General features: G+C 43.7%; 1 protein-coding gene across 1 annotated transcript in view; it reads left to right on the top strand.

The window, feature by feature from the left end:
* Positions 1 to 13,320, top strand: part of TMEM132C (transmembrane protein 132C) — a 2,628,872-nt gene that overhangs the window by 705,024 nt on the left and 1,910,528 nt on the right. The window lies entirely within an intron of this gene.

Genomic DNA, 13,320 nt, shown 5'->3' with positions numbered 1-13,320 from the left:
GACATCTCACTGGGTAAGTACACTAAACTGCTAGGCATGTAACACAGCACTGTGAAGGCTACAGGCAGATTGGCTCAACACTGGTCTACATCTTCTATGGGGAATGCACATGTACCTGCATATATAGCAGGCTCTACAGGCATGTCACAGCACAGGGTAAGATAAACCTGTGTGGAAGTGCATAACCACAACCAATGTGAACACAGCCACAGCCACATATGGTAAGCTAGCATAATATTACAGTATATGGACTATCTGTTCAACACCATCCTCATATGTGCCACTCACACATTAACCCTACATATTCTGGGCCGCTATACAGTGTGGTCTGATGCCTGTCTGTGGTATGGGACGTGTGTGTATGGCCCTACAAACATGTAAGCCAATACGGTAACATACAGTGGAGCAGCATGTAACATCAGATAGGACGGGACCTAGAACGATGACATCTACCGCAGTCTGTACACAGGCCAAGGTACATATTGACAATAAACACACTGTCGACATTCACCATAATTACACAGACCTCAGTACTGTACAAACAACCACAAAATGTCCAGGTTATGTCATCAAATATAACCCCTACTGTACATAATGTGTAGCAGTCTATCTCACTGGCTTGTTATCAGATATGATGACACTAATTATGGTGTACAGCACATATGCACCTCTTAATGCATGACATATGTACAAAGGTTGACAGAGTTGTGGCTGGAAGCACATACACAGGGCCAATATTGACATGTTGCTGCGATAACATCTTACATTTACTGTTGTAACAGGGTCTGTCACAAAATATGTCCTATGAGGGATATGAAGTCAGTAACTGTCCCGGCTTTCAACATCTACAGACTGCAATCCTCACACTACCTTCTGCAGTTCATAGATACAAGCACTGTGGGTAACACATGAAACCAAAGGCACCACACACAGCCAAGTCTGCAGATGACCCTACAGATGGGCAGTCCTCATAAACATATAACTGACATGACAGGTATTAATACATGTAGGATAGCCATATCCGCACATACCCTGTTAAACCAACATTACTCTGAATCCAGTATTACAGTCTGTAGTCAGGTCAGGCACATCCCCCTCCTGTGTGTTGGCCTGTTTCCACAGTGTATGTTGTCAGAGGTAAATCCCCAATCCATCTGAGATGCTGTTTGCCAAACAACAGATCGAGTTCCTGCTCACAGTGAATGGAAATTCCCAACACCAGCATGATGTTCCTAGATATTGGAGTGTGTTTCCATGCAATTGGCTATGGGAATGTTACCACAGCTGTTCTACATGCAGTCAGCTAGGTGAGGGCTGCAATTCATGCAGAGGCCATCAGCTGATCATGAGCATCACTTAAAATGCACATGCTGCTGCCTAAGCAAAGCAGGTATAGATCTCCATATCCACCAGTGAGGGAGTGAGAGAGGCAGACAGAGGCAATGACAAGTCAAGGGGGGTTGGAAGAGTAAAACATAAGCATGTTTGTGTCACACACCTATCAGCACAGGGTATCAAACCCCTGACGACTATGTAGTGCTATCACAGTCCTATGCAGTAATTGGATCTGTCACATAGGTTACCTGTTGCAGCGCCCTCAGAACATATATGTGATGGTGAGTGACATCTGCAACAGGGAAATGGTAGCTATACGGTAGGTAAAGTACACGTGCCTGTCCACATGAACAGGTACCAGCATCAACACAGCCACACTCTCACAGGGAAGCACACACATTGACACACTTGGCAGGGCCAGGGAATCAGCTCATCACTAGTGAGATTAAATTACTGTGCAGGTATCACATGCACCACACAGGGTCATACGGAGGTTATATGGGCAAAGGGTATGGGGAGATGTCTGACATCAGACAGCATGCTTCATTATGCCACTGGGGGGGGTGTAGTGAGTGTGGATGTGATCATACGCATCATACAACACACATACAAACACACAGGGTGCCAGTACTAACATCCATGGGTGCATTTCTGCATGGGTATGTGGTGGTTGACTGCGCCAGATGGCTATACAAGGCTAGGTGATGGGTATACCTTGGCATCAGGCCACATGACAATAGTCTGCATTGTGGCTCAGGACTGTGGTTTCTGCATTTGTGCACACGGGTGGGTATTGTATTCACCATATAGTCACCTGGGTGACTATTGCGTGTGGCCAATGCTGTGCATTGTTTGCCATGTATGTGCGCCTTAGTCTATGACATGAATGGTGTCTGGGATGTGCACACCTCCCACATGCATGTACAGTGACATGGGGAACTGCACCTGGGGTGTCAGGCCCATGATGTGCACACAGATTATCATCATATGTGCCAGTCTTAGCCACCTGTGGCAGGAACTGGTAATGGACAGAAGGTTAACCCTGCACCTACATTGATAGCATGCTAATGGCATTCCCTGGTGTCAGTGGCATCTGTCCATACAGGGCATGTTTTTAGGCATGGTATGTCCTTTGTGGGTCACATGTGATGGAATCACAGGTGTTGCAGGTGTCCAGTGGGGAACATGGGGAAGGTGTACTGTCTGCATGTATGTGCCTATTGGACAGATGGACAGAGTGCCATGCCCTCTGTAGGCCACTGCAATCACTCCATAATTACTATCAGTGGCCAATATGCAGTGTACTACACACATATTGGCTGTTGCCTTGGCATGTGTGTGTGTGCGTGTGTGTGTGTGTGTGTGTGTGTGTGTGTGTGTGTGTGTGTGTGTGTGTGTGTGTGTGTGTGTGTGTGTTTGTGTGAGACATGGGTTGAGAGTGTTCCCAGGGTAATACTGGGGTTGCTAACTGTGATTGCCTGGCCTTCATGTCACATGTATGGGTATGGATTTGCACCCCAGCCTCACGGCTATTCCACATCTGTTATCACTGTACAGTGGACATTGTGATATATACTATGACCACCATATAAGAAATTTGCAAAACCCACTCCACATTGGGCCCAGGTGTCACACACTCACACCCACGTCCACACAGGATGCGAGTTACAAACACACACACACCTGTCATGTCTGGGAGTAGAACCCCTACCTAACTAGTTTTTTACACTACAGCACTACGCAGTTATAGTACGCGTCACTCAGATTACTGGAGTACTTCTTCCCCAAAGGTGTATATCACATTGGATGACATCTACAGGATTGCCAAAGTAGGACATTCGAATTGTAGTGAGTGTGAATAGCCTAAAATGCATTGCTACCTACACAGACATTGAAACACACACAAAACACCCACAACTGACATCTGTGGGTATAGAACCCCCTAACAGAGGTCTATATCACACTATAGCAGCACGCAATTATGGCACACCCTACAGAGATTACTAGGCTATATCCTTCCCAGAGGTGTTTTTCTAGGTAGATGACATCAGCAGCCTTGCCATAGTAGAGCATTTAAATCGCAGGAGGTGTGACTACCCTAAAAAGCATTGCTTTCAACACAGACAGATTCAGACACACATGCAAACGCACACAGTTGCCAAGGCTGGGGTTAGAACTCCTACCTAACTATTTTATCACATTACAGAAGTACACAGTTATGTGATGCACCACGGAGATTATGGGGATACAACCTTCCCAGAGGTGTATTTCTAGGTGGATGATATCAGCAACCTTACCAAAGTAGAGCTTTTAAATTGTAGGGCATGTAACTATCCTAAAAAGCATTGCTTTCTACACAGACAGAGTGAGAAAGACACACATGCAAGCACGTGCGTGAATGCGTGCACACACACACACACACACACACACACACACACACACACACACACACACACACACACACAGTTGCCAAGGCTGGGGTTAGAAGTCCTACCTAACTATTTTATCACACTACAGCAGTACGTAGTTATGGGACGCGCCACAGAGGTTACTGGGATACAGCCTTCCCAGAGGTGTATTTCTATGTGGATTTCATCAGCAGCCTTACCCAAGTAGAGCATTTAAATTGAAGGGGGTATGACTACCCTAAAAAGCATTGCTTTCTACAGAGACAGTCAGACACACATACATACATACACACAGCTGCCAAGGTTGGGGTTAGAACTCCTACCTAACTATTTTATCACACTACAGCAGTACACAGTCATGGCACGCGCCATGGAGATTATTGGGATGCAACCTTCACAGAGGTGTATTTCTAGGTGGATGACATCAGCAGCCTTACCAAAGTAGAGCATTTAAATTGTAAGGGGTGTGACTACCCTAGAAAACATTGCTTTCTACACAGACAGACACACACGCACTTGCTAAGGCTGGAGGTAGAACTCCTACCTAACTAGTTTATCACACTACAGCAGTAAGCAGTTATGGGACATGCCACAAAGATTACTGGGCTAAAGCTCTCTCAAAGGTGTATTTCACAGTGGATGACCTCAACATGCTTGTCATAGTGGGGCTATGGGGAGGGCAGTGTGTGTGCATGGGCTATAACCCATTCATCTAGGGGCTGATATGCCACATGCAGGCACAACATGGGACATATTTCACAGGTATGTGTATAGAGCTGCTAGAGGACTACTTCCTTGAACAGTCATGTTGGACAGCTGGCACTTGCACCACATACTCTGTAATGCTGACAGATACTGATGGCTAGTATCTGCAATGAGTGACATCTGACCCTCATGTGGTTGTGGCCCTTTGGTTATGTGCTGGTGGGACAGGCCTGGATGGCTCCTTGTCACAGTCAACCTCTTCCACACATCTATGTATGTCAACCTTTGACTTATTATAGTGTGTTGTCCTTACATATATGCCTGTATTCCCATTCACTGTGTGTGCAAAGCATGAGTGGTGCATACTGAGGAGTGTCTGCACTAACATCTTCGGCTGCTAGATATGTCTGGTTCACTGGTGTTTGCAGACATGGCCTTCATGTGCTTAAGTGTGTGAGCATGCCCATTATGACCTTTCAGTATGTTGACTGACATTGCCTTCATTTCTCTAAGTGTGTGGACATGCCCACTATGACCGTCTGTATTGAATGTGTGGATCGAGTCTAGGTATTTGTACTGCAGTGCTGACCTTTGTGCTGTACACCTACAGGTAGCGTGCTGTCTGCAGGGTATCCGTCGATCATTTGGCATTGACTGTTACTACATTTCTGCATAGGATGGGGGGGCACACCTGACTATTTCTACACAGGATTGGGGGGGGCACACCTGATTGTTACTATATTTCTACGTAGGATGAGGGCTACACCTATTTCTACATTTCTGCACAGGATTGGGGGGGGCACACCTGACTGTGACTACATTTCTGTGTAGGATGTGGGGGGAGACACTTGACACTTGTACACATTTGCTAGGACAGTACTGGTATGTCAAGTACTCCATTTAAGTCTGTAGTCTTACCTATTGTGCTGACTAGAGGCATACCAGTGTACTACAGATCTTAGCTTTTAATTACCTACATATTAGTTTATTACTTCCTACCCTTCAGAACTGACATCCCACTCCCTGACCTGCTGTAGTCTGTCTGCATAGGCCTGGGGGGGGGGGTTACCCATAGGCCTCATTCAGATGCCATACCACAGCCTTTGTTTGTGTTTGCCTACACCTGTCCTGCTGGCTGTGACTGTTGCTGGGTATATGAACACCCCTGACTGGCATGTGTGAGTCACTTACCTTGTGGGCATCCCAGTATTGAGGGTGGTGCTGCAGGGCTGGCTATGTCGGATGCACATAGTACACTCCCTACACATGGTTAAGCACAGGTAGTGTAATGTTTGGCATCCCTTTTACTGTATGTGAGAGTCAGAGAGAGGTGTTATTCCCTGGGTCCCTCCTGTATGTGTATGTGCTATGCATTGCCTCTTTACCAAGGCCAGAGCATACTGGGCAAGCCTCCTTCTGCCTACTGGGGCTGGCTCAGGTTGTTCCTCCTCTGAGTCACTCTGTGCCTGTGCAGGCCTTGGCAATGGTGGGGGTCTGTGTGGCTGTGCTCCATGCTGTTCATGCTGCAGCTGTTTCCGCAGGATCATATTGTGTAGCATGGCATATACAAGGACAATTTGGGAACATGTAGTTGGTGAGTACTGCAAGGCTCCACCGGATGTGTCCAGACACCGTAACTGTGGCTTGAGCATCCCAAACACAAGCTGTACTATAATTCTGGTCTGTGCGTATGCCTCATTATGGAGTTCTTGTTCGTGTGTGTGTGCATTTCTGATGGGTGTCATCAGCCATGGCTCCAGTGCATATCAGCATACCCCACTAGGTGACCGTCAGGGATGTTCTCATTGGCAAATCTGTGGTACAGCTGCCAGATGTGGGAATCGTGATAGCTTCCAGGGCAGCCAACACACACATTCATTATTATGGCCTGGGCATCGCACATGACCTGGCAGTTGATGGAGGGGAAACCCTAGGGGTTGAAGTATACCCTACCCTGCTCACTGGGTGGTGCTTTGATGCATATGTGGGTGCAGTCTATAGCACCCACTACTTCAGGGTATTCTGCTATTTGGTGGAATAGTTGCATATTGCTGGCCAACGTCTCATGGGTGTTGGGGAAATATACATGCTCACCGACATGTGCTGACATTGCATCCAGGAACTGGAGGAGTACCCTGGATGCTGATGCCTGTGAAATCCCCATCATATCCTCAGTTGGCCTTTGTAAGGTACCTGTAGCTAGTATTTGTAGGCCTACACATACCTTGTTATCCATTGGGATGGTTTCCCCTCTGTTAGTTCTGTGTGTCAGGCATGGCCGGCACAGCTCAACAATTTGTGTAGGAGGTCCCTGTCCACCCTATAGCGTTCCACTATCTCCAGCTCATGTAGCCCCTAGTAGGTTACCCTGGGTCTGTACACTCTTCTCCATCTCCTCACTGTGAGTTGGTTGACAGCAATCACATCCTCACCACCCTCAGCCTCTTTCACAAGTTGTATGATAGCTATTGCAGCCCCTATCATTTTGCTGTTGTGAGTGTTGAATGTTCCCCACTTGTTTACACCGGTGGTGTAGAGTGTGGGAAAAACCAGAGGGGAAGGTGTTTGCATAGTTTATAGTAGTTTTCTGGGCTGGGCTGGTCTGCTGCCTGTGTAATTGGCTGATTCTGGTACATTTCACCTGCCAGCTAAGCTAGTTCTCCTTTATTGCCTTCATATGCTGTTTTCCCTTCCCATTGCCTTCCTGTTTAAGCCCAGGTGCGCACCATGCAAACAGAGTGCTCACATGTGCACACTGCTACTATTTCCTGGTTTAACTTATTTTTTCTTCCTGTAAAACCCAGTGTGCGATGCGCACACCCGCTTAGGCTTTGTAAAGAGTGGTAGTCAGGTTTAGACACACCCCCTAGCTTAGGTGTGCTAAGCTAGGAGCAAACCTGAGCCACAGGGCTCCAATCCGCTTACAGTATGCCTGACACCCCCCCCCCCCCATGATGTCACCTAACTCTTAGGCTTGCACCAAGCTATTCCTACTCCTACACTGTTGGGACCTGACTTTCATGCTGGGGGAAAACTGGGATTCACTATCCTTCCCCTCATTTGCATAGGATTGCCTGCTAATGCATAGTTGCATGTCTCACACTGAGCCTCCCCCCTTAGCAACCATTACTCACTGGCAAGGTTGTATTCTCCTCTCTGTTGACTTACATGGCAGAATTCTGATTTTAGTTAGATTGCTTAATTTAGGTTAATTGTATTTTCCCCCAGATCCTGTTTGCACACCACTGCCCTACACTTAAACAGCCGAGATCGGCTAAAAAAAAATAAAAGTTGATTTATGTGGGGTTTTTTACTGTTTACAATGCCAGTGGCCTTATACTTGGCCATTGGCATGCTTGCTACATGATATGCAGCCTTTATTTGGAGCTGTCATAGCTCCATTTTGGATTTTGCAAAAGTGTACTCGATTACTAACCGAGTACATTTCTGCAGATAGCACTAGTCACACACGGACAGTTGCAAGCTTCCTGGATTGCAAAATCACCTTATTTGCATAGATTTTTCCTGCAAATGGGGTGATTTGCATACAAGGGTTTAGTCCGTGCAGGATTAGTGCAGGAGCGCTCGTGCACGCCTATGCAGGCTGTTCCTGGATCGCACAGCAGACATATTGCCTGCTTGAGCTCCTGCACCGATCTTGCACACCATGCAAGCTATAGAGAATGCGGGGGATTATCACATTTGCCAGTGTAAGAAAATGTATTTAGGCAGCTGGTTTTGGGAGCTTCTTTAATCATTGCTTATTTAGAATAGTGCACACTGAGATGTAATTGTAGTAAGAGATACAAAATGGGTTCTCTAGAGGCGTAGGATTCTACAAGAGTATTCACACTTTTGCAGTAAAAGCTAGTTTTCGCTCATGACCTTTACTCAATATTTTGAAGTTACCAGCATACATTTTAGATTCTGTTTAGATACTAGATAAAACTGAGAAGTGACTATTGCAAAGCAGTTTTGCCTCAGTAGCTGAGGAATGTGCTTTGATAATTGTTAAAATGTTTCATAAAAAGGACCCTGGGGTACATTTACACTTGTCTTTTGATTTGCCTTGTCATCTAACAACCAATCAATAACAAGTTAGTACACATGAAAGGAAGACCAGAACACAAGAGGATTGTAGCAAGAGGCTTATTAGAATGCCAATGAAAAATTAATGTGAGCAGTTCTCAGATATTCAGGTTTAACCCATTTAAGTAGCACAATATTTTTTATAGCAACATACTCTTTTGCTTGTTGAATTATTGCACATAAAATGTACTATGAACTGGAAAGAGGAATTGTTTGACAAGATCTCCACAGGTTACCACATGCTTTGAAAAAGTAATTTATGTATTAACATTACAAATTCATTATAACGAGTGCAAAGACTAGTGAAGCCACTTGATTGACAAAAAGTGACAAAAGAGCAGAAAAGGAGAACTTTGTGTGCATGTGATTACATAAAACATTAAAAAAGTATGACACAATTTTACTTTGCCTTTTGGTGTCAAAAGTACAAGGGTTAAACATTAACACAGTATGACATATTAGAAATGTGTCATACAGTGAGGGAGCAGGAACTAACGTTTTTCTGTCACCCACCTTGCTCTCTCAATAGTTTATACTTAACATCTCAGCCCATCATGAACTGTCAAGGTCTGTTTTATTTGTGGCACTGAGACAATGGAACAGGATACAGAGGTTCTTATTCCTGGCTCCTCCTTTTCCCTAAAGATAAACATTTACGTCAATGCTTGTGTAATGATGGTTTTTGTTGATAATATTGTAACTTCCCCTATCCATACTGTGGCATGACTAGGGGTGGACTAGACATTTTTCATGTTTTTCTGTTTTTTTTTTTTTTGTGCAGTTTCCATTTCCTTCAGTTGCATATATGTGTGTAGAGGTGATGAGGCATTATTTATATTAAGTATTGACCAGGGTATGTTACGGCGGTAGCATTGTTACCTCACAGCAAGGGGTTCTCCCATTCGATTCTCGGCTTGGCTTGGGAGTGCCTTCTGTGTGGAGTCTGCATGTCCTCCCCACGGTTGGGTAGCGTTCAAAAGACATGTGTGCGTAAATGGGCGTGCCTTCATTGAAGGTTGGGTGTCGAGCTGGCACCTCGGCGTTTCGTAAAAATCTACTGCCAATCATTAGCAGACCGGAGTTCCGCTGTGGCGACCCCTTACCAGGAAAAAGCCGAAAGACATTAACCAGGGTAAAGCATTAATCTCCATGGACATTTTTCAGACTCAGGGGAGCTGTCCAGTTCAGTAACTTGCTCAGAGTCACACAGTTAAACAATGAAGTCTGAGGGAGTCAAACCCTGGACCTCAGGAAACTGTTTATTAGCAGTTCTTTAATCCACTGTGCCAGCTGCCAGACCAAGTACGATGTTAGTGCTCAGAATAATTTTGTAACACTGCAGCAAATGCTGAAATGCATAAAAATGATGTAGACATGATGGTGCTTGATTTTTGATGAAACTGACAGCTGTGGGGAGTTTTTATTCTTCTTCAGTTCTCTAGCTGTCCATAATCCTGAAATGGAAAACAAATGAATGAATGTTTTTACAGACAAAGGATTAAAAATTAATTAATTAATTTATCCTCCTCACTATCCTCCAAGCTAGAAATATGTTACAATAAAATATCCAGATTTTCTACCAAAGCCAAATCTTGCTCTCATCACTGTTCCTCCATTCAGTCATTAAACTGGCTTGAACTCCATAACGAACTTGATTTTCTCCAAATCACGACTGCCTATAGACTACTATTCCAACCTATCAAGTGCTAGGCACTATCAAATATCCTACAACCATATACTCCTCATAGAACACTTAGATCTACCCACCAAAACCTAATCACAATCCACAAACCCAAGCGCCCAGCTGGTCAACTTCTGCTTTCCTTCACCTTAGCCAAAAATGGAATGCACTTCCCTCCACTCTTAGGACATGCGATAACCTCGAAAACTTTAAAACTCTTCTTCATTCACACCTTTACTCAAACAGGAAATGCAACTGTACTCTTCACCCTGTACCTCTCAAGGTCTCCTCCACTTTTACTCCTGGTTAACCTCTCACCTAGCTAACCTTGCTCATTTGTATTATGTATATATAGCTATAGCCATTTGCCTGTTTTTTTACACCTAAACAAAATTGTAATTGTTTGTTTCTTTATGAATGCTACCTGTTTATTTGTCAGTTATGCAAAGTTTCTTAGTAATTATTCATGTAACTATGTATTGTTGGAGCTTTTCTCCCCGGGCCTTCAGTGAAAATGGGCACCCTGAGCCCAGTGGACCTCCCCGGTCATCAAACTGGAATAAATAAATAAATAAAATAAATAAATAAAAAGGAAACTGTTATAATGTAACAGTCAGAATTTATATGTACAGAAATCTGCAACCAGGGAATTGGGTTTGTGAGTAAGTACTGACTGCCTCAAATACTTAACATGGGATTATTTGTGGAAGTATAAACTAGATAGTACTCTATTATTACCATAGTTGGTATTTCTACTTACAAATTTTGTAAGGTATCTCTTTTAAATTACCATTGTTGGTAATTAAACCCTTCTTCTCTATTTTTCTCTCTGTAAAAAAATTATTTTCACTTATTGCTTATTTTTTTACTTTTGTTCTATTTGCTGTTACCTACCATGTTGGATAAGCCAGCAGTATTTAAGAAATGCCCTTCTTGTGGGCATAAAATCCACAATTTAGATACCCACAAGGAGTGCATATATTGCCACTAGGACAGTAGTTCAATCCAAGGTCTGTGGCTGATCGGCACAATAAGTTAATTTTAAAAAGCTTTCTTCCAGCTACATCTACTTCTGGGGCTCTAACCCCCTCCAAAACCACTAAATCTGCTCCTTTAGAGCACAGGAAATGCTCCCCACAGAAGGCCCCCATAGCACATTTGCCTTTGGTGTAGCAAGCACACTCGCCTTTGATGTAGCACACTCGCCTTTGGTGCAGAAGACTGTGGAATCTATTTTTACACCAAACAGATGGATTGCTGGCACTGTGGTGGAGCCTAAGGGGAATGTTCCATTCCTGAGTGTGCTGTCCTTCAGATGAGATATTAAATGAAGGTCAAATCTGCTCAAATTGGTGGTAGCCCACATAGATGTAAAAGATCCACTGGCAGCAACTGAAAAGAATAGGGGAAGTTAACTGATATCTTGACTAACTTTTCCCTAGTAGCATAACAACCTTGGGTCAACCATGAAAAAAGGCCACTAGCCTAGTGGGAATAACCCAGTCAACAAAAAGACAAATAAATAAATAAATTAAATCTGGTCAGCATGCTAACATATGGTATAGCATATGTTATGTTAAGCCCAAACATCTATATGTGCATATGAAAGACAAATACCATACAAGGACTTCCACATTCAGTCTGTTTATTGCTTAACTGTAGAACATAACATCCTTAGCTGTTTCTTTTGTCAGGGCTTTAATCAGAAAGTGATCAGGAGAAGAGATAGTGCTAGCACAAAAAAGGGCTTAAAACCCTTACTACAATCAATTCCATGCCTGCAGATTCACAGCAGTAATGCCTCGCTGATGTCTACACTAAGAAATATATAACATTACAGAGGGAGAAAGAAGCTCACAAATTGTAAGGAGACTGAACATCAGAGTTCAGCAAGCTTTCTTAGCTTCAGTGGTGTTGAAATCATGGAGGCATCTTTGCAACCATTCTCTCAGATACCTCCTACAAGTGAGGCCTCTGGTATTGCCCGTTAGGAGGCCTTACATAACCTTGCAGACCGATGAGATTTTTCTGCTATTTCAATCAGTTGCTCAAGTAGATGAATCCAAACATAATCTGTTAATTATGGAAGGAAATGGTGGCATCCACGATACACTTGTGAAAGAGGAGATCTGCTTCTATAAGACAGCACCCTGGGATGTCCCACATGGGCTCATAAGTCCTCTGTGATACCATAAAGTTGCCAGACATCTACTCTGAACATAGCAGATTTACAGTTTCCAAGCTGCTGCTGCTAGTTGGTGGGCTACCTCCCCCCCCCCCAACTGCCTCCTAGCCTTAAGCCCTAAGATTTTATTAAGTTAGATCAAGACTCATTTCACTTTATTCAAAATCTGCAGCCAGACCCAGGGCAACTAGATGTCTCAGGACTACTGTCTTTGAAAATAAAATTGATTTTTGCTGAGATACATTTGTATTCCTCTCACTATGAGGAGGAAGAAGAACGGGGATGCAAGTCAAAGCTTTCCTCTCCACTGGGTTATTTTACAGATGAAGAAGACACTATGTCTGCAGAGTCTTTCTCAGAGGACATTTCTTTGAGGAGATTTTGTAAGAGAGCACTTAAAATAGCAGTTACAAGTGGAATCTGCATCTTAGAAAACAAACCTAAGACTTTCTTGGATTAGACCCTGCAAAGACTTTTGCTAGAGCTCCAGTTCTGCAAGCCCTATTGGATGCCTTTGAGGCAGACTTAGAGCCAAACACCCAGACCCCCTTTCCCAATAGACGTGCAGGGTGCAGAACTCTTGCAAGTTCTTATGGAAGAATAAGAAAATCACCGCCACGTCAAACTCCAAGCAAAATGGATGTTTATTAAAACACAATTCCCAACAAGACTTAGCGCTTTCGCCTGTTTCATACAAGCATCATCAGAGTCATTGTTCTTGGCATTAAGTCTACCTAATATAGTAATAAGACACCAATCAGAACTAAGTAATTAAAAATAATCACTTTTAAAGAAACATTACACAGGCTGCCTACAAACAGACATAAGAATTAACCAGTTGTACAAAAACTAATAATGTCGCATCATTAAAATACTCACAGTACATAGAAACACCAAAAAATAAATAAAAAATAGCA

The sequence above is a fragment of the Protopterus annectens genome, chromosome 4.part0 (assembly GCF_019279795.1).
Source record: "Protopterus annectens isolate FY-2018-M chromosome 4.part0, PAN1.0, whole genome shotgun sequence".
Lineage (NCBI taxonomy): Eukaryota > Metazoa > Chordata > Ceratodontiformes > Protopteridae > Protopterus > Protopterus annectens.
This window is presented reverse-complemented; position numbering and strand designations above follow the sequence as displayed.